This window comes from Castor canadensis, chromosome 10, assembly GCF_047511655.1.
Source record: "Castor canadensis chromosome 10, mCasCan1.hap1v2, whole genome shotgun sequence".
NCBI lineage: Eukaryota > Metazoa > Chordata > Mammalia > Rodentia > Castoridae > Castor > Castor canadensis.
In genome coordinates, this window is record NC_133395.1 from 74,754,454 (window position 1) to 74,777,891 (window position 23,438).

The following is a 23,438-nucleotide window of genomic DNA, read 5'->3' on the forward strand; positions in this document are numbered from 1 at the left end:
TCCATTCCAGCTTTAGGAATCTCCATCTGATAAAGCAAACCAAAAATAAGGCCAACCACTTCTAAGTGCAAAGCCCAGAATTGGGACCTTCACCTTCCAGGTTCAAGCCAGCAGGGGCCAGTGCAGAGAGGCTGTGAAGCCTGTCCCTTACCTAATTTTTCTGTGGTCTGGGCCATCTGAAGGCCTGGGGGTGTTCAGCTTGCAGTATATGTGGCCTGAGATGACATTCCAAATGATAATCTCCCCATCGAAACCGGAGGTGGCCAGAAGAAAAGGTGGGCATTGAGCCACACAGAGGATATCCTTCTCGTGCCCATGGTTCTGAGAAGAGAGAGAGAAAGGCAGAGCTGAGAAATCAAATCCCAAGTCACCCATAGCTAACAGTCCTTCATTTTACCCTGAAGACAGAGGAGGCAGCAGAGTTCTTCCTCTATGGTTGCCCATACCTAGGGCTCACCTGGAACCTCCATCCTCCCTGTGAGTGTCTATCAAGGTCAGCCAGAGAGGTGCAATGTCTTCTTCAAATGCCTTACCTTTACCAGGGAAGTGCTACTCTGGCAACTCCCCTACCTTACTATGCTTCTGGCAAGCAGGTTATTGACAAGGTGCCCTCACTGGGACTGAATGTTAATGGACGTGGGGCAACAGAACCCAAGACCTGGCCAAGGTGGTTTAGTTTCTCGACAGTCAGAGGTCTACATGCCAAAGCATCGTGTTCCATGACTAAGTTCCTATGGGGCTCACACCTGGCCTCTACTGTGGATAAATGTGCTGTTAGGAACTGAAGCCACCTGCTCCCTTCAAAAGGTGGAATTTGGGATACATACCCTCAAGATAGATAAGAGCTCGACATGGGTTTGTGAAGACCAGTGCTGCAGAGTTCAAAGACCCCCTGGCTATGAGTATTTTGCCTTTCTTATTGCAAGGAAGTTGCTATGAGGAGGGATTGGCTTCTCTTGGCCCTATGAAGACATTTTTTCACCCTTGCCCTTGTACTTGCCACAGAGTGTTCCTTGGGGACTTGTTCATGATGGCCTAGCATGCTCCTTCTGTTTGAACATAGCTGACATTGTGAGACTGTTAGAAAAGAGGCCAATGGCTACCACCTTCCCATGATCCTGGGCTGCCAGAACCCCTCCCACCCCACATACTTTGTGAGTACTTAGGTCTGGGCTACTCCCACGCTCCCCGCCCCCCACCTGAAGAATAAAGTTTACATACCTATTATGGATTGAATACTTGTGTCCCCCCTAAATTCACATGTTGAAGCACTAACATGTTGAAGGTGACTTATTTGGAGTTGGGGCCTTTGGAAGGTCACCAGTGTTAGATGAGACCAAGAGACCATTTGGGATTTGTGTCCATATAAGAGCAAGAAGAGATATACAGCTCACCCTCTCCCTGCCATGTGAGAAACAGAAAGAAGGCTGTGTCCAAGAACCAGGAAGGGGTCCCTCATCAGAACCCAGCTGTGCTGGCACCCTGATTTTAGACTTCTAACTTCCAGAACAGAATTTCTGTTGCTTGAACTGCCCAGTGTGTGGCATTTTGTTATGGCAGCCCAAGCAGGCCAAGATAACACTTTAGCATACCTTTCAAGCTCTAATTTAATTTTCTGGCCTCGCTTCCCTCCTATACCCAATGTGCTAGCCCCTCACACCCTCCACAGCTCAGAAGATATGCTTCTATGCTTCCAGGCTTTGCTCACACTTTCCCCTTGCCCCTCATTTAAATTGTCTTTCCCTACTTCGTCCTTCTGGAATAGTCTTAGTCATCTTTTAGTATCCCCTATGACGTTAGAGGAATTCCCACTTGTATTTCTCCAGCATTCGATATGTCATTATGTCATCTGTTTCATTGCATAGTTACTATTTCCTCAGTTGTTTATCTCCAGTCTGTGAGATTCTCAGGAATCACCTTGTATTCACATTTGTCTTCTGTGCCTGTCCGCTGAGGGTCACACTATGCACGTGGTCAATGGAAGAGTGACTGAATACTTCACTGACTCATGCCCAACTTCTGATCTTATAGTGACCGTGGTTTCCCTGGGGCATTTGTGCATGACTACATCTATTCACTCAACGTTCACTAAACTACAAGTTCCATGAAGACAGGACTGTGCCTGGTTTTGCTCATCTCTGAACTTTTTAGTAAACAGCACACACTTGCTGCACAAGAGGTACGTAACAGATGTTGGTTGAATGAAAATAGATTTATTGGGCAACTATTACAAGCCAGGCTCGAGGCTAGGTCCTGGGAAGATCACTGTGAAGACAGATGCAGTTTATATTCATGGAGCTTGGATTCTAATGACTTATACTTTTTGGAATATTTATAGGGTACTTAGGGTAGATGAGGTGGTGGCAGAAGTGGGGCATGGTAGCCTTGCTTTCTTGACACTTGTCTTGTTGGCTTGGTATGCAGACAATTTTAAGGGAAGCTGTTGAGTCCCAGAGATCAGTAGAAAGGTTGGGGCATTCTGAGTCCTAATAAGAATCACAGAAGTTCCCTGACTCTGGTCCTCTAACAAGCCACAGGACAGCAGGAATGTCATCTCTTAGGCTCTCTGACTTCCCAAGGATTGCACAGCAAATGTAGACTGCCTGGCCTACCAAGCAGAAGTGGGAAGTGGATGCTTCTTTGAGGAAAATCACCTCTCCCTCATCCTGAGAGGTACATCAGGACTCCTAGCTGGACTCATCCCCTCTGGCCTCATGGGGTCATCACCCTCCTTGGAGAGGAAGTAGCTGCCTGGATCTCAGGGCATCTGGTTCTACCTGAGCCCCAATCACAAATCTTGCCAGAGCAAGACCCTGTCCCCACTTAATGAGACCCAGGAATTCCAGGGGTGGGGGCAGGAGCTGGAGTGAAAGAGACCTGTATCGTGTACCACTGTGTGGATGGAGAGCCAGACAGTGAACCAGGGCTCACCAGGTCATCCTGCCAGTGAGGCTGCAGCTTTCAGAAGTGATGAAAGTCACATGGCGCATCCTGTATCTAAACTCAAAGAGGAGACATTGTACAAGTCATAAAATGAGCTGCCAACACACTCACAACTTCAGAGAGGAGGTGTTGGCACGTTTCATAACCTTACCACTGATGCAGATTTTTGAAATGTCAAAGCAAATTCCCCTAGTGCCAGTGGGAATAAAAAGCAATCCACTCTTGACGTCTGGGTGATTGCATTTCAGCAAATCATATGTCAACTGACAAGCTCGCCTCAGATGGGCTGCATAGCTTCGCCTTCATAATAAGACCCGGAGCTGTTGCAAGCACTAAACCGAAGCGATCAGCCCAGGAACCTGTAATACCAAAGGACAAATTCAATGCCAAAATTTCCCAGGTAGTCATCTCTCATATCATTCTGAAGATGCAAGGCTTAGCCTGTGAAATATAGTGCACTTTCAAATGAATAGAAACTTGAAACGTTTAAAGACATTCAGAAATCCATGACCACCCTGTGTAGCAAGCAGGGAAATGAAATGCCAGGGGTAGATTCAGAACTTAGTTTTAGGCAGTGCTTTCAACTTCTCCTGTCTCTTAATCCCCTTCCCCATCTTTAAGCCGTAACAAGGAATATTCTGTCTGTAGAACTGCATTTGATCTTCTCTTTCCATGTAGAGGGGAACTGAGGCATAAAGACAGGGCAGGAGAAAGAAGGAAGGAAGTAAAGGCTGGACAATTGACAGACTGTTTGACCTTCAGTGGGGAACCTGAGCGAGTGAGATATACTTGGGAGACCCTGCAGGCTGGGAGGAGGGACCACATCCAGCCAGTGTGTGGGGTGGGGAAGTTGGATGAGGTGTGAGAGTCAATGTGCATGGAACTACAGGTGTTTAAGGCAGTCTGGTTTCCTCAATGGCCCTGAAAGTTTGTTTCTGTTTTTGGTACTGGAGCTTGCTAGGGAGGCACTCTACCACTTCAGCCACTCCACAGCCCTTTTTTTGTGATGAGTTTTTTCAAGATAGGGTCTCACCAACTATTTGCCTGTGCTGGCTTTGAACCTCAATCCTCCTCATCTCTACCTCCCTAGTAGCTAGTATTATAGGCATGAGCCACCAGCACCCAGTGCCCTGACTGCTTTTCTAGCTAACACTTCTACTGTTGGAGAACTACAGGGAAAATATGAAACAAAATGAAATTATTTTTAAAGGAAATAAGGGAAGAAAAATAAAGAAGAATAAAGAGAGAAAACTCTTCTGTGCATATCACACCTTGACCTGTATCAGATAGCAAATGCACTCTAAAATCTATTTTAAAATGAGAGAGAGAGAGAGAGAGAGAGAGAGAATTGATTGAAAGGTCAATCTGGAGGAGGATTGTGAAGTATCATTATTTAGTACATTTCACTTACAAAATACAAGTTTATTCTCCTGTCCCATCCAACAGCTATGATACACCTAGGACAATAACAGAATTTTCCATTTCCACACTTAAGCTTTTCATCTGTTCACATTTTTTGTGACACTAATGCTGTAGTTTAATTTTGCCATGTCCATGTGATTAATGGAGAGAGCAAGAATGTAAGCTCTTCTGTTTCTTATGAAGAACAACAACAAATGTGCTTTGGCAAATCAGGCTCAATTTTTTAACCAATGCTTAAAGGATCAGGACACAGACACAGGACATTCCATCATTTCCGGGTCCACAGATGCTCCACCGTGAACAGCTGTCTGACCGAGGACTACCTGATCCTGGCTGAACTATGGAGGTGTGCAAGGGTCTGAACAGAAACTCACCAGGAACAGCTTCACCCTTCACTGAATTTTTGTTCTTTGACTTACAGTGGTTGAATTAAATTGCTCTAATCTCTGATTTATTCCTTAATAAGCATTTGGTGGGGAGAGAGAGCTCTTTATACCTCCATTTCTATACAGTTGTCAAAATATGCAGAAAATTGCTCCAATATTCTGGAGGACCCTAGTTGCAACCAGGGTCCTCAAGAATACTTTTGACACATTTCCTTCTGGAAAATTCCCTTCACTGTTTTGGTGTCTTCCTCCAGAACAAACTTTGAATAAAAAAAGATATGCCACTAAATTCAGCCTTTCTTGTGTTCAAGTTGAATGTCACCTGCTTGTTTTGATTCACCTCCATATAGGTGCAATCACAGACCTCAGTTTAGTTTTCATCTAGAAAGACAATAAAGACTGTCATCTTACATCAAGCAGTTTTCCTTATTGACTCGTGAATGAGCTTGCATGTGTTGATCTATTCTAACCCATGATGGGGAAAGACGTCAGCATTCACTTTCTAGTTTTCAGACTACAGCCAAATGTCTTTCGAGTCATCAAAGCACTGTAGATTGGCTGTTACCACCTACAACGCTGGTTCTGCTTTTGCTGGGCTGCAAGAAGAGGCTGGGCTGCAAGAAGAGGCTGGGCTACTCCTGAAAGGACCCCGAAGCACACGACAGTCACTGAATGAGTGCTTTTAACATCATGACTTTAATCATTTTTGTCTCTTTTACATCAACTTCATTTCTCCCCCTCTGACAGCTAAAGAATGTTTGCATTTTATCTTTCCTGCAGGAATTTGACAAACAAGACTCAGGAAATTTTTACCAGAAACAGTCATAGCAAAAGAATGAGTGGAGTGAGAAACCTTGGTGGGAGGGCAGAGAATCATTACAAGAAGATTCACTTTTAGTTTGTTAATCTAGATTTTGACTTATGTGATTATGTCCCTATGAAACACAAGTTCGGAGTCATTAAGTGACATGAAATGCCAGAGAAAAAGGATGTGTGGTTGTTAACACAACTCCTAAATTTTATCTCACTGGATTTCTTTTACATTAAGCATGAATGTCCATTTTTGGGGGGTGGGGAGTGGGACTGGGGTTTGAACTGAGGCTTCATAAATGTCTTTTTTTTTTTAAAGACAGAGCGTTACTATGTAGCTCAGGTTGGCCTTGGCCAGTCCTGGAATTACAGGTGTGCATGACAACGCTTGGCTCAAATGCCCAATCCTGCATCAACATTTTTTGGGGCCCACTTAGAGGAGTATCCCAGGGTCACTTGCCATGTTTCAGGGTGTATAAGCAGTGTCCATTATTGTAGCTCCATTTTCAGACATCCATCTCTGCCCCCAGTAACGAGCCTAGGAAACAGAGTGTGCCATTAGAATGACGTTCAGAGGTCACCTTGCCAAATGGTTGATGACACTGGAGAAAGAACTACCTTCTCCTGCTAGAGTCGAAGGTCAGACAAGTGATCCCAGCAGTGTCATGAGCTTTGATAAATTCTGACAACTGTCTTCCTGTTTCAAAGTCCCACACTTTCATTATCTGTGTAAAAGGTTGAAAAAAGGTGACCTAGAGATACTGGCTATCAAATTAAAGGGAATTTGCATTTAGAAGTTTGGCATCATAGAAGGTAATGATAAAAGTTAATAATGAAAGTATCTGTGCTTCCAGTGCAAGTTGACTTACCCGACTCTTAATGTGAGAACAGCCATAACAAGATGCCACAGCCTTGGTGGCTTCACAGCAGAAACTTACTGATTCACAGTCTGGAGGCTAGAAGTCCAAGATCAAGGTATGGGCAGGGTTAGTTTCACCTGAAGCCCCTCTCTCCTGTTTGTGGCGGCCGCTCTCCTGTTGTGCCCTCCAGGAACCTTTCATCAGTGCACACATATAGCTGGTCTCCCTGTGTCTGAAGCCCCTCATTGTGAGGCTAACAGTGAGACTACATTAGGACCTACCTTAATGGCTTCATTTTAACTTAATCACCTCCTTAAAGGGACTGTCTCCAAAGGGAATCCTCGAATACTGTCAAATGGAATTTAAATAGTACAGCCATATGGAAACAATATGGTGGTTCCTCAAAAAATTAAAACTAGAATTACCATATGATCCAGCAATCCCACTACTGCGTGTATATTCCAAGGAAACAAAATCCGTTGAGGAGATACCAGCACTCCCATGCCCACTATTCACAATAGCCGATATGGAAACAACCCAAGTGTACACCACCTGCTTAATGGATCAAAAAATGTGGCACGCATATAAAATGAAAAAGAATGAAATCCTGTAATTTGTGACAACACAGATGAAAATGGAGACCATCACGTAGTAAGTGAAATAAGTCAGGCATGGAAAGACAAGTACCACATGATCTCAATTCACATGTAGAATCTGAAAAAGTTGATTTCCTAGAAACTGAGAGTAGAATGGTGGTTACCAGAGGCCAGTGAGATAAGGGGAAGGGATGAAGGAACACAGGTTGATCAATGGGTGCTAAATTATAGTTTGATATAAGAAAGAGATTTAGGCAGTGGCCGAAGTCCTTTGACCAGCAGTGACAACGTGGGAAAAGAAATAACAAGGGGCAGCATCCTTTTTTAGGACTATTGAATGTTCCTTGCTATTTTATCTTGAGAGAAAGTTATGGGTCTGCAATTCAGAAGCCTGAAGGCATCTCTCACTGTGGTGATTTCACTCCCTGAGAATAGATGTTCAATGGTGCACTCTTTGCTTCCTTCCCTTTGACTCCTGCAAGGTCAAGGTTCTACCACTCTGGACCATCCATTTTTCCCCCACAATATTGGCACAGACCCTTAGCATAACTGGTATCGATGTTAGTGGTGTCAACCACTCATAGATAACCCAGAGTTCCACAACCTGCAGCAATTTAGATAGGGCCGAGGACCAGAAATAAATTGTCTATGGGCTGGTGGTGAGGCCCTTGCCTCAAAGAATGAACAAGAGAGAGTGTGAGCTGGGCAGTGAGTCAAGGACCCACACTCAAGAGAGGCATCCTCCCTCTCCACCTGTCTTTTGAGACTCAGGGCTCCTATGTGATTAAATAGGCACAACTTTAAGAAAAAAAAAATAGTTCCCAAAAGAAAGCCATCTGGAAGTGAAAAGATTGAACTGAATAATGCAATATCTTCCAAAATGACTTCAAGCTTCTATTCATAGGATCAAGAAAAGTCTGAAGGTGCTATTTAGGCTTTTTCAGGTATACCTTATTTGCTCTTGGTAGCAAGAATTTCATAGCATAGCAGGGCTCATGGGCCTGATTTGCTCTTCCTTTAGGAGACATCACCCAATTAAACATATTAAAAATGCAACTGTATCACAAATTAAATAAGCATTTTTATTTAAAATTTGAATAAAAATAAATAAAATTTTGAGATGAAATTTGAAGGCACTTTTAATAATGTTTATAGTTTTAAGCTCTGCTAATAAAATTTACAGATGTTATTCATATAAAATAAGAATTCCATATTCCGTAAAACTGTATCTATAATTTAAGTTGTAGTAGGTATGTAATATGTTGCAAATATTTAATTGAACACTTACGAATTTTCATTACGCAGTTTTGAAGCATTTTAGGAGGCAGTGGAAGTTGGTGGTTCTTAGGGCTCCACCACCACAAACGTCAAGTGTGCAACGTGGTTTAGACGCTATGGTTTAGATTGTAAGGGTGGTGCAATGATGCTACGAAGATTTCACACAGCAACATATCTGAAAGGCAGGCACATACTGAGACCGCTAATTTAATCCACTCAGTGTGAGAGAGCTTGTTCCCAGCGTGTGCCTACTACAATAATAGCTGTGAGACTATTTATATCTCAATTAGACATCTACTTACTGCCTACTGCCCGGGGAGATGTGCTTATCAAAAGCAAAGTTAGCGAAGGAGGCGGACTGTGTTTCCATAGAATTAGAAGAATGGCTGATGGGGCCATTCTTTCTGCCTGGGTGAGGGCCGAAGCAGGAGAGAGTAAGGATGTCTCTCAGAGAAGCTGATGTCTGGGTTGTGTGAAGAAAAGAGAAAGAAGGAGAAAAGAAGAAAGAAGAGGAATCACAGATGCTATGATCCTGGCCTCAAGTGCCTGCTGTTTTGTTAAAGGAGAGGCTTGCTCAGGTGAACAGATCCTACATAGCAACGTGGGTACTGAACCAAGATGGTCAGGAAGAGGGTGAGATCTGTGGGAGTCCAATAAGGAAGAAAAGTTTCATGAAGATGGGACCTGAGTTGGACCATGAAGGATCCTCAGGTATGGAGGAAAAGAGGAGGAGGCAGGAAAGGTCCAGAATAGAGATGGAAGCAGGTTGGTCAGAGCCCAGGCAGTAATGAGCAGAACGCTGAGAAAGTGAATGGTCACCTTCATGGGGGGGTCCCCAGAGATTCTGATAAATATGGAAGATAAACACTCTTGTCTAGCACGAATCTCAGATGTGCCGGAAAGTGCATTCTTTGAGATGTATTGAGGCTCAGTCATCATAAAATCTCAGTGATCAGAAGACCAGGTAATCTATTTTTAATACTCAATAAAATCTTGGTGATCACTAATCTCTAGAACAGAAAGTGAGCAAGACCTGTGTGAGGACAATGGAGTCTCAGTGGAGTGAGCTGCAATGAGTGTGTGCAGAAGCAGTGCGTGGGTGCAGGTGGCCTGGGGATGCCCCCAAGGCCGTACCCCTAAAGACTGGTGGGCCTGGCTTTGGAAGGAAGCAGGGAAGAAGGAGAGGCCACATAGTGTGGTCACTCACCTGTAGTACTACTGAAACCAGTGATTCAGAAAGTGACTGAACTAATATAGTCATGACCTGCATAGTGGTATTTCAGTCACCACCTATTGCATACATGGCATTGGTCCCATGTCTCCTACTGATGTCAACACATTCCTCACAGGTTTGTGGTGATGCTGGTGCACACAAACCAGTCCAATATAAAAATCTAGCAATACAGTTAGGTACAACACATGATATTTGATGATGACAAATGACTGTGTAACTGGTTTATGTAATTACTATAGTATACTTTCATCATCACTATGGATGTACTCCTTCTTATAAAAATGCTTACAGTAAAACACTCTGTTCTTCTGGCTGGCAGCAGCCTCAATATCTCATGTTTCCCATGTCTCTCGGTTGCATGGTTTTCTCCTGTGCTTGATTTAATCTCATATTGTTTTGCTCATCATAGTCCCAGGAGCAGGAGGCACAGACACACAAACTCACACACCATCCAGGCCTGGCTATGCCATTTAGGTTTGTGAAGTGCACTCCATTACATTGGAACAATGACAAAATAACCCATGACCCATTCCTCAGGACATATTCCATTGTTAAGCAATACCTGACCATATTAGGAGAGTTCAGAACATTAACACACTCTGAGTGTAGTTGGGGTGTGCCCTGCCATTGGCACAGGACAGAAGAAGCTGAATCACAGGATGTGAGTGTTCTCCTTATTTAAAGGGCACTGGCTATATGTCCCCCTCCTTCCCATGGGCTGACACTTTGTGACTCATCAAGGATGTAGACAAAGCCCAGTGTGAGGGGACTTGGACTTGGACTCTGCCCCTCAAACATGGAGTAGAATTACAACATATTAGTGGGGATAGTAATTTCTTTGCACCATACAAGAGAATCTCAATGAAATAACATGACTGGGACAGTCCTTCTTCATAACTCATACTATAAGCCACTGGAGAAACTGTAGGCTCTTCCATCCAACTCTCACAGAAGAACCCCAAATGCTACTAGGTCAGAACTGAACCTCCCATTGTTTACTTCCAGGACAGATCATCCCCAGAAGGCACTGCTGAGCTCTAAGTGGAGGAGGGAGAAGTCTACCTTTGCAAGTACGTCATTGCTAAGTCAGCAGGAGTTAATACTTACAGATGCTTTGGAGCAGCTGACCACGTGCCTGAAGGCTGGGCGGTACCCACAGCACACCACAGGCTCCTGATGGGAAAGTGCCAGGTCAGGCTCTGGGGTTAATCCTGCTCATGAAAAAGAGACAATGACAGTCTGAGCTGACTGCATAACACTGATATTCGGAACAGGGCATCTGCTGTTCCTTTAGAGGATAGGCTTTGGGGTCAAAGGATGATGGACCTGGGATCCTAGGCAAGTCGCCTAACTACTCAAAAATCTCAACTTTCTAACATGTAACATAGGGCTAGTAATTCTTCCTTTAAAAGGTTGTTTTCAGGATGAGAAAATGTATAGTGGCCTTAGCATAGAGCATCACTTTTCTTTTTGCCCTGTGTAACACATAATAGCTGCTGAGGGCACACGTCTCTTTTTTTTTGTTTTGTTTTTGAGACAAGGTCTTGCTTTGTAGCCCACGCTTGCCTGAAATTCATGATCCTTCTGCCTCCATCTCTCGAGTGCTTGGATCACGGGTGTGTACCACCATGCCTGGCTACACTTCTCCTTTTTAGGGCAGGAAGAATATGATTTTGTGTCACTACAGAAAGGATCTTCACTAGTAATTTAGATCTTTCCCCAGACAAACAGAAATGGATTAGTCCATTCTGAATCCTCGTGCCCAGAAGGCAGCACATCTTGCTCACAGAAGGGCTAAAGTCAGGCAGATCCTGGCAGGCCCTGGGATATGACTCCCATAGGTGCCCAGGTGTGAAGGACATACCTGAGCAATGAGAACCTTTCCTCTGAACCACCTCTGGGATTAGCACATAAAATAGACAGCCTGCAGGATTAAGCAACCCAGTATGATGTCCTCATCTGTAAAACCGAAGCTCTTCTGATGTTGTATGAGCAGTAGGTGGGGGAAAGGAAGATTAGGGCTTGGCATAAGGATGTTTAGAATGTTCTATGAGTGGTCCTCGGGCTTCTGGAAGGTAGCATCTGCCCCAGGTGGGAGGAGGCAGGAGGGCCATGGGAGCCTTGGGAAAAGACATCAAAGCTCCAACTTCACAAATGAGGGTTAGGTAACTCTGACTCTGTGCAAGTCTCACAGCTCCCCAGTGATGGCAGGGACAGGGTGGGCTGAGGTGGGGAGACGTGATCTGGCACCTGAGTCTTGGCACTAGAGGTTGAAGCTGTGTTTACTGGGAAGTGAAATTTCTGTCACTTTGCTTCAATGGAAATCAATCAAGTGTGCCATTTGTTCTGCACACACCATCATGTAGAACAAACAGCAGTTTGATTGACGGGAGCTTCCGTTTTCAGCTGCTTGCTTTGGCATCTTGAGTGAAGGACCTGAGATTGCTTCCGAATCTAGCAGTGACAATCATTTGGCAGTTGCTCTGCCCAGGTTCTCTGGACCCACACAAGCCTGCTCCATGGCCTCAGTAGGTGAAGGGAAGGACTGGATGGCCACAGAGCTGGAGCCGTGTATTCTGGACCACTCCAGGAGTTGAGATTCTGTGGCATGTGATCATGTTTCTGTAAAGTTAATTCTTGATATGTGCTTTGATCACTGAATACAATAAATGTTTTTCAGGACTCCTCCTGTGCCTATGTTCATAATTCAAGAGAAAAACATTCGTGAGGTCATAAGGCAGAGTTTGGGGCTCAGGAAATCCAGTTGCCATTATGACAGACGTAGGCTGAGGAATATGGAAACTACAATATTCACTCTGAAAGCTTTCCTGCAAACTTCTCTAAAGTCAGGGCACGAGGAATGTGTTCAGGTCAGTGCAGCAAGGCACGGGAAGTGCAGGAATGAGTGTGCTGCACCCGGGAAGTGCAGGAATGAGCGTGCTGCACTTGCGCCGTGGGCCTGCTGTAATGGTGTGTGTGGTTTTTAGAAAGTAGAGGCCTTGTGGTTCTCACAGTGTGGCTAAGCTACCCTCCAGGCAGGGGAGAGTTCCCCACACAGAGCCTGAAGGAAGGGGTGCTGAGGGAAGGGCCACTGGGCTATCCGAAAGGACACCTTGTTGGCAGGCTTTGCAGGAGACCAGGCAGTGCCTCCTGCTGTCTGGTTGGTTTCTTAAACATAAGGCTCCTTCTCCCTTTTGACATCTCAAGGGCTTCCGGGTGTAGCAGGAGGGGAAGGCCCCAGGAGAAGGCAGAGGACTGACAACGCAGAGACAGGAGAAGCCCATTGGGGGCTTCCAAAAAGGTCCCTCTCAGCACCTGGGCATGTGTGGTCCTTGCATGGCTGCCCTGCTTTATGGGCATGACAGAGGCAACAACACTAATTGGCAGACTGGCTCTCTTTGTTGGGCTTTGACCAGTCAAGTTTATGACTTTGGACTGAACAGTCAGCCCCGATATAGTATATTTTTGGAAAATAGAGTAGGGCTGGTGAGTGCGATAGGCTTAAAGGGTAGATTACAGACTTCTAGATAACAGTGCTGCAGCAACTAATGCAAAATGCCACCAAACACACACTGCAAGCTAGAGACCCAGGGTCTGCAGTTCTCACAGAAATCTGAGCTGCACAGCATTGAGTAGAAGGCTGGCCCAGCATGCTGTAGAGCACTGAGCACGTACAGCCCAGGAGACAGACCATCACACACCTCAGTTTCAGGTGCAGGAGTGCCACAGTGTTGGAGGCCACGCACAGGGTTCAGGGTTCTGAGAGATAGAGCCAGGCTGTGAGCTTCCCCTTAATACCACTGGCTTTGGAGGAGGCTGTACACAAGCATCTGTGGGTTTCCAGATCCCAGACCTGAGGGGAAACAGGGAATGGAATCCAAGGTCTTGAACAGCCTGCTGTGCACTGGTTTCCCGGCTGCTATCTGTCGTGGGCTCTGGTTTGGCTTGACCAAGTTCAAACACCACCCCACATCCACCCCAGGAAAAGGCAAAGTATTGAAAGGGATTCTTTCTCTTTTATTGTTGTGAAGGACGAGATGGCAAGGGCTGTTATTCCTGGTCCCTTTGACCATGCTCAAAAAGAGAGGATACCTGTGACCACTTAGGGGCTCTCCTGGCCCCTAAGAAGGAAATGACCAGTCGTCTGTCTTTCCATGGAACCAGCTTCCACATTGGAACTGACATTCTGGGTCTGATTTGTGGTATAGAGCTACTTTCTCCCCAAACATGTTCTCCTTTCCTTCTTTCTTTCCTTTCTTTCTTTCTTTCTTTTCTTTCTTTCTTTCTTTCTTTCTTTCTTTCTTTCTTTCTTTCTTTCTTTCTTTCTTTCTTTCTTTCCTTTCTTTCTTTCTTTCTTTCTTTCTTTCTTTCTTTCCTTTCTTTCCTTTCTTTCTTTCTTTCTTTCTTCTTTCTTTCTTTCTCTTCCTTCCTTCCTTCCTTCCTTTCTTTCTTTCTTTCTTTCTTTCTTTCTTTCTTTCTTTCTTTCTTTCTTTCTTTCTTTCTTTCTTTCTTTCTTTCTTTCTTTCTTTCTTCCTTCCTTCCTTCCTTCCTTCCTTCCTTTCTTTCTTCTCTCTCTCTCTCTCTCTCTCTCTCTCTCTCTCTCTCTCTCTCCTTCTTTCTTTCTTTTTTTTTGTGCAGTACTGGGGCTTGAACTCAGGGTCTTCATCTTGGGCCACTCTGCCAGCGCTATTTTTGTGAAGGGTTTTTCGAGATAGGGTCTCACGAACTATTTGCCCGAGGTTGGCTTTGAATCGTGATCCTGTTCATCTCTGCCTCTTGAGTAGCTAGGATTACAGGCATGTTCCCATTTCTTAATGCAGGTCCCCCAAAGCAGTCACTGGACAGATATTTAGAGGGCACAGAGAACAGATTTCAGGGTGGCTGTTGATTGAAGACCTGGGTATCCAGAGTCCACCTGCCTGGGATGCAACCCCAATGTAATCCTAATGGCTGGGCAACCTTGGGAAAGTTCCTACCCTCTCTTTCCCTCAGTTTCCTTATCTATACAGTGAGAAGAGCAGTAATAGTTCCTGCCTTCCAGGGCTGTTTAGAGAAATTTTAGAAATTAGCAAACAGAGTGCTTAGAATATTGGCTAGCATGTGGTAATGGCTAGAATGTCAATAGTGCTGTTAGTCATCCTTTATACTTGTGTGCAAATCACCCTGTGGCTCTGTGTTACCTTAGCACACTGTGACCAGGTGAGGGCTGCAAAGGACAGGGAGGAGCAGATGGGCCAAGCATAAAACTGGCACAATCAGGACTATCATGAAAGCGGTGGCTGTTCAGTGAGTTAACAAGCACCAGACTTTGTTAACTGCTTTATAGTCATTGTTTCATTTACTCTTTGTTATGGGTTGAATTGTACCCACCCCCCCCCAACACACACACACACACAAATTCACATGGTGAATAATCCCAGTACTTCAGAATGGAAGCTATTTGGAAATAGGTTCATTGCAAATGTAATTAGGTAAGACGAGGTCATACTGGAGCAGGCTGGGCCCTAATCCAATATGATGTGTCTTTGTATGAAGGGGAAATATGGAGATAGACACACAGAGGGAAGATGTCACATGAAAATGATGGCAGAGATCAGGGTGATACATCTGTAACCAAAGGATGCCAAGATTGCTAGCAAATTATCAGAAGCTAGGAGAGAGGCCTGGGATGGACATCCTTCCCCAATCTCAGAAGGAACCAGCCCTGCTCACACCCAGTCCCCAATGCAGAGTTGTGAGACAAGGCATTCCTATTGTTTAGCCACCCAGGCTGGGAGTGTATCTGGCCACCAGTGTTAGTCAACTTTCCACCACTATTACAGATTTCTGAGCAATTCAGCTTATAAAGAGAAAAGGTCTACTTCGGCTCCTAGTTGCTTGCTTGCCTGTGGCAAGGCAGCATTTCATGGCATGACTGTGCAAGGAAAGAAAACTACTCATCTCGTGGCAAAGGGGGAAAGAAAACAAGGAGGGGGCCAGGATCTCACTATCACCTTTAAGGCTATGCACCCTGAAGCCCAGGCCCCACCTCTTAAAGGTTCTACCATCTCTCAGTAGCACCATGCTGGGGACCAAGCCTTCAGCACATAAATCACATTATAACATAGCCCTATAAATTAATGCTGTCTTAAACCAACTTTGGGAGGCAGGGATTATCCATGGAGTCCCAGCAAGGTTAAATAACTCACTCAAGTTTACAGACCAGTAAACAGCTAGGCCAGGAGTCAACCTCGGGCCTGTCTCCTGAGAGTGAGCAGGACAGGCTTGAACAGGCCTCTTCTCCTCCCTGGAGTCTCCAGGAAGAGAATTAGCTAGGATGAGATTTGAGGCCTTCTCCTCTTAAGAAGGAATTTAATACTCTGTGTTTATTTCCTATTATTTCTCTAAAGCAGTTAGCAAATTGATTATGGAATTGCAGCTGGTGGTTTTATCTGTGTGGAGCTGTTCCTCCTGGGAGGTCAGCACCGGGTCATAGTAGTGAGCAAAGTAAAATGATCCCATGGAAAAGGCAACCCTGGGGGTAGCTTGTTCAAGGGCATCTTCCCTCCCCCCAGATATGATTTCTTCTCACTTCATGACATAGGTGCTGTGGTTTAAGTGTTCCCTCAAAGTTCATGTTGCAAACTTAATCCCCAAATTCATTTTTTAATGACTTTTGAAGGTATGGCCTTCAGAAGGTGATTATGATGAGATGGAGCCCTCAGGATGACTCCAGTGGCTTTATAAAAAGAGGAAGAGAGACCTGAGTTGGCACACTTGCCATGTGGTACCCTTTCACTATATTATGATACAACAAGAATGCCCTCACCAGATGCCAATGCCATGCTCTTGGGCTTCCCAGCCTCACAACCATAAGCAAAATAAACCTCCATTCTTTATAAATTATCTGGTCTCATGTATTTTGTTATAGAAACAGGAATGGACTAACAGATAAGGTTACAGAGAGAGAGAGTATTTTGATGAGGGGCAGGAGCTCACAGCTAATTCTGGAGTCTGGGAAGAGGCACCTCAGGTGGGATACCATACAGGAATGCCTACCAAGGTTTAAGAAGGGAAAAGTAGGGAGACACTCTTCATACTGCAGTTGAGGTTGATTCATCAACTTGACACCAAATCCTTCAAATTGAGCATAACTGACTTCTCTGCTGTCTGCCTGAATCTTTTCTTCTGTCTAGAAATTTGCCTCTGTGACTGTAAGCAAGAGACATGGAACTCAACATCTGGCCAATTTGTTTCCTTCTCTGATGTTTTTTTTTTTTTGGCTAGCACTGGTAGTGAAATCAGAGTTGGGATATGAGTTTGGCCCTTTGGCATCTATGTCCCCTACCATTTGGAGGGAGAAGAGCTTCCTTCAGTAGGAGATGATGAGGCCCATGTGTACCTGAGAGCAGAGAGAGAGGCACAGGCAGAGAGTCCTTTCTCTGAACCCAGCTGTGCATGACATCTGTCCGATGGTCTGATTTCAATGCCCATCAAGCCCTCCCTTTATAACAGCCTTTCCAGTTAGATTTGTGTCTCTTAGGTTCAATACGGTCTCACTGATAAAACCACTCTGTAGTAAGCACTTTATATATTTCCTTTAGTGAGCCCAGCTATCTTACAAGGTGGATCTTTCTCTCAGTTAGAAGAGTCTACCAATGTCCAAAAGAATTAGTTCAGAAGGATTGAATAATCCACCTAAGATTCACCACCTAGCTTGTGGTGGCTTCAGAATTTACACTCACAATTGTATGTTTCCAAAGCTTCCCACCCCCTCCCTGTCCACTTTTTTTTTTTTTTGTCCATATGCAGAGCTGTTGCTGGGAAGTGGCCACCAAACTAAGGCATTTTCCAGATTTCCATTCACCCAGGGTAGTCCTGAACTCAGCAGTAGACTGGGAGACAAAGTGAAGTTTATCATTTCTAGCTGGGATTTTAAAGAGGCAGCAGGACTTCTCTATTTTTGTACCCCTAGCATTTAGATAAAGAGGATTCTGAGAACCTAAGGCAGGTTGGGACCCCCTGCTGGACAGAACCCGACCCCAATGGGATAAGAAAATGACACTCTCAGGGTCACTGCCACTGGATTGTTATAGTAGAAATAAACTTTTATTGTTTTAACCTATGGAAAATATGGGGTTTATATATTACATTTTCAAGCCTTATGCTAACTACTACACCAAGCTATCTTCTTTACAAGAAACAATTTTCTTTGCATCCTAATTCACAAAGAGCAAACTTCTTTGTGGCTTGCAATGTGAAATTTACAGAAAATGACAAGTAAAAAAGGAAATCTGACTGTCACTTCACTCTCTACTAGAGAAAGCCAGGAAGCAGCAGACTCCTGTGGTTGTTTGGTGTGTCCCCATGATTTAAAGGAGTAAAATATTTGGTCTGAAAAAAATCAATTCAAAGAATGAAGACTATCTGATCAGGCATGCTAGCAATCTAGCTGTTTGGCTCCTAGTTGATTAGTTTTTATTTGATAGGAATAATACATTCTGAAATAACTTACAACACCATATTTCCAAGATAGGATTTCAATATATTTTAAATACACAGTGGGAAGCTATTCAATATGCCTGAATCATCATAGACAAGACACTAATCTTGTAATCATGAGTTTAGATTGGAAGAAAATGGAGAGGCAATGAGAAAAGAAAATAGGAGAGAAGATATGTCCCCATACATAGAATGATTACCATCTCAGGGCTGCAAGATTTGGGGGAAAGCAAGCTCATTAAACACACTAACTCTCCAGCTTTGTGACTCTGGATGATGCCTTTGGATGAATCTGATTTTCAAAATAAATCAAACACAAAATTCATAAATCTCACCATTTTAATCAAGTTTGCTCAGAGGACTGAATTGAGTTTGAGCCCTGGCTGTATCACTGACTATGATCTCAACACCTAGTTTTATATAAAGTATCCTATCCTCACCATGAGATGGTTTCCAAGCTCCTATACAGGAGCCATATTGGACCCACATAAAAAACAATCCCAGCATATCACAGGGCCCCAGCACTCCGTCTTTGAAGGAATTTTTCCTCTTCTGCTCACCCTGTCTCCCTTTGCCATCTCATCCATGAGAGTATTAAGTCTATGGCTTAATATTCCATTTAAATGCTAATGACTCCTAAATTTATATCTCTAGCCCTGACATCTCCCCTAAATGCAGGATGATTCTATCCAATACATCAGCAACTGAGATCCTGATCTTAAGCCCCTCTTACCTGCCATAGTCTCTATCTCATTTTCTGCCTCACATTCCAAACCTTGGTGTGATCCTTGATTCTTTTCTTGCACTATCACTTAAAAATGGCTTTATTGAGATACAATTAATATATAACAAAATTCATATTTTAATATGTACAATTCAATGATCTTGAGTATATCCACAGGGTTGTGTACCATTTCCACTACCTAATTTCAAAGCATTTTCATTATCCTCCCTCAAAGGAAACCCATACCCATTATACTCACTGTCTATTCCTACCTTGTTCTAGCCCCTGGAAACTACTAAACTCTGTCTCTATGGCTTGGCCTCTTCTGGATATTTCCTATAAATGAAATGATATGTGATTTTCTCATTGGCTTTCATTTACCATGTTTCCAGGTTCATCCATGTTGTAGCATGTATTGGTACTTTATTTCTTTTTGTTACTGAATGCCAGTCTATTGTACAATGCACCATATTTTGTTTACCCATTAATCAGTTGATGGACATTTGAGTTATTTCACTTTTTAGTCATTATGAATGATGCTGCTATGAGCATTTATATACGTATTTTTGAGGGAAGGCATGTTTTCAGTTCTCGTGGGTATATCTCTGGGAATGGAGTCACTGGGTTATATGGTAACTCTGTTTCACCTTTGAGAACTGTTAAAGTATTTTCCAAAGTAACTGAATCATTTTAACTTCCTAGTAGCAAGGTACAGGGTTTGAATTTCTTTTCATCCATGTCAACATTTGTTACTGCTTATCTTTTGATTTTAGTCATTCTAATGGGTTCAAGGTGGTATCACTGTGGTTTTGGTTGCATTTCTCAATGGATAATGGTGTTGACCATCATGTCATAGGCTTACTATTTTTGACCATTTTTAAATTGGCAATTTGTACTTTTATTGCTGAGCATTAAGAGCTCTTTATATTTGGATCTAAGTTCTTTATCAGATGATTTGCAATATTTTCTCCCATTAGTACTTTATTAATTTTTATTAACGGGGCCTTTGAATAACAGATGTGTCTAGTTTTAATGAAGTCTAACTCAGCTGGCTTTTTTTTTCTTTCATTTCTTGTGCTTTTGGTGTCATGTCTAAGGAACCATTGCCTAATCAAAGGTTATGAATATTTACTCCCACATCTTCTTCTAAGAGTTTTACAGTGTAGCACTTATACTTAGGCCCATGATCTGTTTGAGTTAATTCTTGAGTGCAGCATGAGAGAGGGCTCGTCCTCATTGTTTTTCATGTGATAGCCAAATGATCCAGCAAAATTTATTGACAGAAATATGTTTCCTCATTGAATTGTCAAAAATCAAATGACTGCAAATGTGACTGTTTATTTTTTATTCTAAATTATTTCTCATCACTCCATGTATTTATCATCATGCGAGAACCACACTATACTATTCACAGTAGCTTTGTAATAAGTTTTGAAGGTGGGAAGTATGAGTCTTTCAATTGTGATCTTTTTTCAAGATTGTTTTGGCTATTCTGAGTCCCTTGTGAACCCATATAAGGGGTCATATAAGACAGAACAGCTCCAGTGGACTCTGCGGCAGATCCCCCTAATCAGACACATTTTATATTTCTGTAGCAAACATTTGAATATGAACTCCAAGTGGGATAAACACTGCTAAATAAACTCAAGTCAGTTCAGGTTGTGTTCTGCTGCCAGCTGAATCTGGCCCAGCCTTATTTAAAGAAATCTGGGTGTCAGGACTCTTTGAGTTTGGAATTGTGAACAAGAGATTGTTGCTCTTCGTGTCCAGATCTAAATCACTTCTCTTTAGCTTCATGGTGGCCATCCTGTGCAAGTCACCTCTTTATTCAGACTATTGCGGAAACTTCCAGACTAACTCCCTGCTTCTTCCCTGAACCTCTAAGATATATTAACAACACAGCAACATGAAATCCCTATTAAAACGGAAGTCCTATTGTATTGCTCCTATGGCTCACAACTCCAAGAAACAAAAACAAATGACAACAAACCAATTCCCTTACCAAGGCTTGTATGGCCCTCTGCATTCCAACTCCCTTATACTTTCCTTTCCCACTCCCCTGTCATCTCCTACTTGGCTCCCGTCTCAGGTCCTTTCCACTTGTTTTCTCTGCCGCAATGCTCTTTTTGCAGGTAAACACATAGCTTGTCCCTTGATTTCTTCCAGATATTTCCTTGAAGGTCACCTTATGGTGGTCATTCCTAAACTATCCTGTAGGAAGCAGGAACTAAATTCTCCTGGCTCTCTTTCCCCACTGTTGGCTTTGCCATTCTCCACAACAGCTACCACCACTTACATATCTTATATTTCCTTTATTTTTTATATTCTGCTTGCTTTCTAAATCAAGATCATAACCTCCATGAGAGCTGGGAATTTCAACTATCTCTTCACTGTCTCTCCTGTACCTGGAACACTGCTTGGCACATGGTAAGCACTTGGTAGATTTGTTGAGTGAACAAATGAACCAGGTTTGCTCCTTGTGATCATAGAGTAGGCAATTCTCTGTGTTAGTTTCTGGAACTGCTGTTAACAACACTTCTATTGGGTGGCTTAACCAACAGACATGTATTTTCTCACAGACCTAAAGGCTGGAAATCTAATATCCAGGTGTCAGTGTGACTGGTTTCTTATGAGGCCTCTCTCCTTGGCTTAAAGGTAGCAAAATGTTTGTCTTGCAATTCTTCTTACTGTGACCTCACACAGTCACCCCTAGGTTCTTGGGTTAGGGCAACCCTGATGACCTCACTTAAGAGTTATGATTTCCTCAAAGGTTCTCTATTAAAATATAGCTATATTCCAGGCACTGAGGGTTAGGAACCTCAACAACAAATGAATCTGGGGAGGGGGTGCAATTCAGCCCATAACATGTCTTGGTCATTTATGCTGTAATTGGTCAGCAAGCCAGCAAAGCAGTGACACTGGTCTAAGGGCTAAGGTCTAAGGTTCTTGCATCCTACGGATTTCCTCTGAACTCCTTCCTCTGGAGCCTAGATGGTCCAGCAAAGAAGATAGATGGTGAAAGTTATCATAGTCACTGAAAAACCAAGGAAATCAGGGAGACTTCTTTTTGTGCAAAGAATAGTACATTATAAATTTTAAAGGTAGACAGCACCTTTGGTGTAAGGAAGGGTGTGAAGGAAAAAAAATGAAAACAGTGATGTTACTTCCCCACCAGGGTCAGAAATATTTAAATTCTAAGTCTTATAGGTGACATCTCAAAGAGGGCTGACCTACCCTACACGTAGGGCAAAGTAAGAGATAATGACCATAGGTGACAAAGAGCTGTTGGCTCCCTGAGGTTCCCATTCTGCCCCCAGGTCCCCTTCTCTACCCTCCAAACACACAAAGAACATTTGGACATTGCACAAGCAGGGGTCTGAATGCCGGAAGGTCTGCTCACTCCCACACAAAGCACCAGCCACAGAGGGCTTAGGAAGCATGGTCTACAGACCACCTTTGCAAAGCAAATGCACACATGTAAACACCACGTGAGGATCTGCTAAAGCAGGGAGCCTTCACGCTGTTAGGGACGTGTGTGGGGAGAAGCGTACATGAAGGGGTACCTCTCTGTCCAAACCGGCTTAGAGAATGCATGCGTCAAACGTAGAAAGGGAAAAAGGTCTTGACAGTGCTGTCGGCAGACATGGAAAACATTTTGTCATCCTCAGGAGATATGTGGATGTAGATCGCTGGAGCCGTGTGGTTCCTCAGCATACCTGTTGGCTTTCTGGAATGATAAAAGAACAGATGAGCATAAAGCAGGTCTGTCTGCTATTTCTAAATAAAAATGCAAAACTAAACTTGGCCCAGATCTAGCAGTTCTATTCAGCCTGGAGGAGGGTTATGTCTCCCTCTGAAATCACACAAGTAGATCTCTTGTGTGATAAAAGTACTGAAGCAAATAACACCCAGTAATAGCAACAGAACTCAGGATGAGATGAAGCCTTGGGTTTTGTTTCTCCAGGTTTTTCTTTGTTTCTTACAATAGCAGTATAAGAAGAAGAGACCTAGGCGGGGCTGGGATGGAGTCCGTGGCACATTTGTCTCTTTGTACAGAGGGAGCAGCAATAAAAATCTGGGTTTTATTACATAAGTTTATTTTAAGGATCTTCTAAAGGATCCCAGTGTCCTTGCAGGATCTCAGGGCTGGGTGCCCCAGGAGGGTGAGGAGGTAGGAAGAAGAGAGGCAGAGCTGAGGTTAAGTGAGGAGGGCACAGCCTTTATATAACCAAGAAAGTAAGCAAATTCTTCTCAGTAACTAGACAAATGGGAATCTGAGATGATAGAAGTGGGTAGGAAATAATTTTTCTTTCTTATTATGTACCTGACATTGTGCTAAGTGTTTTATGTGGATTATTTCATTTTTAATCTTCACTGCTACTCAAAAAGGTGGGTTCTCTTGTCACCATTACAGATGAGAAAACCGAGGAGGCAGCACTGGGTCAGGATCCCCTGGCCAGGAAGTGGCAGAGGTGTGCTCAGATCCAATGTGCTGTCCTGTGGCCTGCACTGTGTCAGCTACCACCTGCTTTCTGAGCAGCACCAGGTCACCTTTGCAAACCTACAGGTGCCAGAGAGAACAGCTCAGCCAGGAAGGTGGATATATCCTACGTGACTTGTGCTTCTCCCAGAATTCCTACCATCAACTCAGGAGTATCAACTCCCATTTCCCACTTTTCTCCTATCTTCCTGTTCCATTGGAAA

General features: G+C 43.6%; 1 pseudogene; it reads right to left on the minus strand.

The window, feature by feature from the left end:
* Positions 1 to 23,438, minus strand: part of LOC109681452 (cilia- and flagella-associated protein 337-like) — a 41,467-nt pseudogene that overhangs the window by 15,924 nt on the left and 2,105 nt on the right.